Source organism: Schistocerca serialis, unplaced genomic scaffold (assembly GCF_023864345.2).
Source record: "Schistocerca serialis cubense isolate TAMUIC-IGC-003099 unplaced genomic scaffold, iqSchSeri2.2 HiC_scaffold_1040, whole genome shotgun sequence".
Lineage (NCBI taxonomy): Eukaryota > Metazoa > Arthropoda > Insecta > Orthoptera > Acrididae > Schistocerca > Schistocerca serialis.
The window spans coordinates 1-5,000 of record NW_026047229.1 but is presented as its reverse complement, the minus strand read 5'-3'; positions in this window follow the sequence as shown (position 1 = coordinate 5,000).

Here is a 5,000-nt window from a genome sequence, read left to right as displayed (position 1 = left end):
GATTAGTAATACATAGACCCATCAGAATACAGATAATATATACAACTGTCCGTATACATGCTGAAAGACTCTGCTCACAATCACAACCACACGGCAGCCACACACTCTTATCACGCACTACTCTCCGCCTGTAACACGCACACAGACAATATGTAAGCACCAGCATGGAACAACACCCAGTGCATCCTCTCCGCCACATGAGACAATCCACACTGTCATAACCAGACTGGGAGGTCCACTCAGAAAACGGAATATCCCACCCCCCCGACAACCACCATTGCTCAGCTAAGCCACCAACACCCACACATGTCCTACACAGGGGTGCACCCAACATCACAATACTGCCTCCTCTCACAGCACACAAACAATGGCAGGAATGAAAGACACAGGTCTGCCACAAGCATGGAATCGGAGCGCCGCCTGTCATGAGCCAAAGGTGCATCCTGACGTGGCAAATCAGATGATGCCGCAGGCATCCACTTACTATAATCACAATCAACAAACCGACCGGCCGCCCCCCCCCCCCCCCCCATTACACCTTTCCATACAACAATGTGTACCTTAACCTAAACTATACTGTACCTTAACCTAAACTATACTGTACCTTAACCTAAACTATACTGTACCTTAACCTAAACTATACTGTACCTTAACCTAAACTATACTGTACCTTAACCTAAACTATACTGTACCTTAACCTAAACTATACTGTACCTTAACCTAACCTATACGGTACCTCAACCTAACCTATATTGTGCCTCAACCTAACCTATGTTGCGCCTTAACCTAACCTATGTTGCGCCTTAACCTAACCTATGTTGCGCCTTAACCTAACCTATGTTGCGCCTTAACCTAACCTATGTTGCGCCTTAACCTAACCTATGTTGCGCCTTAACCTAACCTATGTTGCGCCTTAACCTAACCTATGTTGCGCCTTAACCTAACCTATGTTGCGCCTTAACCTAACCTATGTTGCGCCTTAACCTAACCTATGTTGCGCCTTAACCTAACCTATGTTGCGCCTTAACCTAACCTATGTTGCGCCTTAACCTAACCTATGTTGCGCCTTAACCTAACCTATGTTGCGCCTTAACCTAACCTATGTTGCGCCTTAACCTAACCTATGTTGCGCCTTAACCTAACCTATGTTGCGCCTTAACCTAACCTATGTTGCGCCTTAACCTAACCTATGTTGCGCCTTAACCTAACCTATGTTGCGCCTTAACCTAACCTATGTTGCGCCTTAACCTAACCTATGTTGCGCCTTAACCTAACCTATGTTGCGCCTTAACCTAACCTATGTTGCGCCTTAACCCAACCTATGTTGCGCCTTAACCCAACCTATGTTGCGCCTTAACCCAACCTATGTTGCGCCTTAACCCAACCTATGTTGCGCCTTAACCCAACCTATGTTGCGCCTTAACCCAACCTATGTTGCGCCTTAACCCAACCTATGTTGGGCCTTAACCCAACCTATGTTGGGCCTTAACCCAACACACGTTGGGCCTTAACCCAACACACGTTGGGCCTTAACCCAACACACGTTGGGCCTTAACCCAACACACGTTGGGCCTTAACCCAACACACGTTGGGCCTTAACCCAACACACGTTGGGCCTTAACCCAACACACGTTGGGCCTTAACCCAACACACGTTGGGCCTTAACCCAACACACGTTGGGCCTTAACCCAACACACGTTGGGCCTTAACCCAACACACGTTGGGCCTTAACCCAACACACGTTGGGCCTTAACCCAACACACGTTGGGCCTTAACCCAACACACGTTGGGCCTTAACCCAACACACGTTGGGCCTTAACCCAACACACGTTGGGCCTTAACCCAACACACGTTGGGCCTTAACCCAACACACGTTGGGCCTTAACCCAACACACGTTGGGCCTTAACCCAACACACGTTGGGCCTTAACCTGCTCTGTAATTGTCATACGACGCGTTAAATTAGTGTAGTGTTGCCTAACTGCAACCCCCGCAATATAGTTTGCTACTCGCACTGCCGGTCCCCAGTGTATCGCTTCATGTTAAACACCTTGCAGCTATACACTGTAATGTGGATGGCAGCAGGACGTACATGCTCAATGCCCTTTGCAGTTGTTCATTGGCATTTGCAGTTGTTCATTGGCATTCGCATGGCGAAGCACTTAGCCTACGCTGTGGTACGGCCTGTGTCAACTGTCCGCTGATGTTGTACGTCCAAATCACACACTGTACTGCACATTGGTCCTCATGTACTGAATGATACATCGTGGTACATGTGACCGTACAACGACTGCGCCAACAACGGCGAACCATGCGGTCCAAATGTTGTGCACTCAGCTACGTGTCGTCTCCCTATAAGAGCTGGATTGCAGTGTGGTATGCCCTGGATGGCGATCAGCATGAGCCGTCTGTTGATGTAGTGGCGCGTGTTGTCAGACGTAGTCGTCTCTTCTCACACACCGTGATAGCATGGTGCACTGCGTTCCACATCTGCGACATGCGACAGAGGCCGGTTGACAGTCGTTCGCGCAATGGACATCGCATACGTACGGGGGCCACCTTCCACGTGTTCGCGAAGCGTGCACATGTTGTTGCGTGTATGTGGGCAGACATAGTGTGTCGTGACACCTGACACAGGCATGCAACAATCGTTGAATTTGCAAATGGCGATGGACGCCTACGTTTGCTGGTGACGTTACGCAAATGAACAACTGGTAAACCGTTGTGGTGCGGTTGTTCTCGCTAGAGGTGAATCAGTGATGGCGACGATCGGTTGAGCTACCAACCGGTTGTTCCAGCGATACCCACCATGCCCACGAACGTGAATGGCATCTGGGTGTGAAGCGATACGCGGCGGTGGCTGGGTGGGACCGTCCCCGGCCGGTGAGGGGGGGCCTCCCGGCGTGCTGGCCGCGCGGTGCGTGGGCGCACGCGCTACAGCCGGCTGGTGGGGGCGGCCAGTGGCAGGCGCGCCGGCCGACGGAGGCGGCAGGCGGCGCAGCTGCGCGCCGGCGCACCCTGCACGCGGCGCCGTGCGGCCAAAGTAGGTCCTCGCGGGCCCGGTGCGAAGCGCGGTGGACATCTGCAGTGTGCTGGTCCGATTGAGGACTGTGTGCGCTGAGGATGCGCCGCCGCCCGGCGCTCGGCGCCGCGACGCCGTCTGCTGCTCGGTCGCCTCTGCGGTTCTCGCAGGTGGTTTGTATCGCAGCTGTGCGGACGTGTTGGCGCGTGCGCTGTGCTGGGAGAGTTCGCTTCGGCACCCAAGTGGGGCTTTTGTCCTTCTGTGGCGCTGGCGTTGGAGCTGCCGGTCACCGTAGGTGGCGCGTGTTGTCTCCCGCCGGCAATGCCACGACAGCACGCTCCCGGGCCTCTGTCGGCAGCGGCAAGCTCAGTTGGGAGCACGGGTGGTCGCACCTAAAGCGTCTACTCGCCAAACCCCGGGCGATTGCGCCTCTCTCGAACCCGACCAAGTACTTAGGACGGCGCTGCGCGCCGCCGGGACCTGAGAGGGTTTCGAGGTGTATGGTGCAGGGGAGCTCAGCCTCCTCCTGTTTGCAGAATAATTGAGCGGACGCTTGCGTGTTCGCGCGGGCCCCCGGGACACACTCCCGGGCGGCCGGCTGCTCAGCTCTAGTTGACGCAGCTCCCTGGTTGATCCTGCCAGTAGTCATATGCTTGTCTCAAAGATTAAGCCATGCATGTCTCAGTACAAGCCGCATTAAGGTGAAACCGCGAATGGCTCATTAAATCAGTTATGGTTCCTTAGATCGTACCCACGTTACTTGGATAACTGTGGTAATTCTAGAGCTAATACATGCAAACAGAGTCCCGACCAGAGATGGAAGGGACGCTTTTATTAGATCAAAACCAATCGGTCGGCTCGTCCGGTCCGTTTGCCTTGGTGACTCTGAATAACTTTGGGCTGATCGCACGGTCCTCGTACCGGCGACGCATCTTTCAAATGTCTGCCTTATCAACTGTCGATGGTAGGTTCTGCGCCTACCATGGTTGTAACGGGTAACGGGGAATCAGGGTTCGATTCCGGAGAGGGAGCCTGAGAAACGGCTACCACATCCAAGGAAGGCAGCAGGCGCGCAAATTACCCACTCCCGGCACGGGGAGGTAGTGACGAAAAATAACGATACGGGACTCATCCGAGGCCCCGTAATCGGAATGAGTACACTTTAAATCCTTTAACGAGTATCTATTGGAGGGCAAGTCTGGTGCCAGCAGCCGCGGTAATTCCAGCTCCAATAGCGTATATTAAAGTTGTTGCGGTTAAAAAGCTCGTAGTTGGATTTGTGTCCCACGCTGTTGGTTCACCGCCCGTCGGTGTTTAACTGGCATGTATCGTGGGACGTCCTGCCGGTGGGGCGAGCTGAAGGCGTGCGACGCGCCTCGTGCGTGCTCGTGCGTCCCGAGGCGGACCCCGTTGCAATCCTACCAGGGTGCTCTTGAGTGAGTGTCTCGGTGGGCCGGCACGTTTACTTTGAACAAATTAGAGTGCTTAAAGCAGGCAAGCCCGCCTGAATACTGTGTGCATGGAATAATGGAATAGGACCTCGGTTCTATTTTGTTGGTTTTCGGAACCCGAGGTAATGATTAATAGGGACAGGCGGGGGCATTCGTATTGCGACGTTAGAGGTGAAATTCTTGGATCGTCGCAAGACGAACAGAAGCGAAAGCATTTGCCAAGTATGTTTTCATTAATCAAGAACGAAAGTTAGAGGTTCGAAGGCGATCAGATACCGCCCTAGTTCTAACCATAAACGATGCCAGCCAGCGATCCGCCGCAGTTCCTCCGATGACTCGGCGGGCAGCCTCCGGGAAACCAAAGCTTTTGGGTTCCGGGGGAAGTATGGTTGCAAAGCTGAAACTTAAAGGAATTGACGGAAGGGCACCACCAGGAGTGGAGCCTGCGGCTTAATTTGACTCAACACGGGAAACCTCACCAGGCCCGGACACCGGAAGGATTGACAGATTGATAGCTCTTTCTTGATT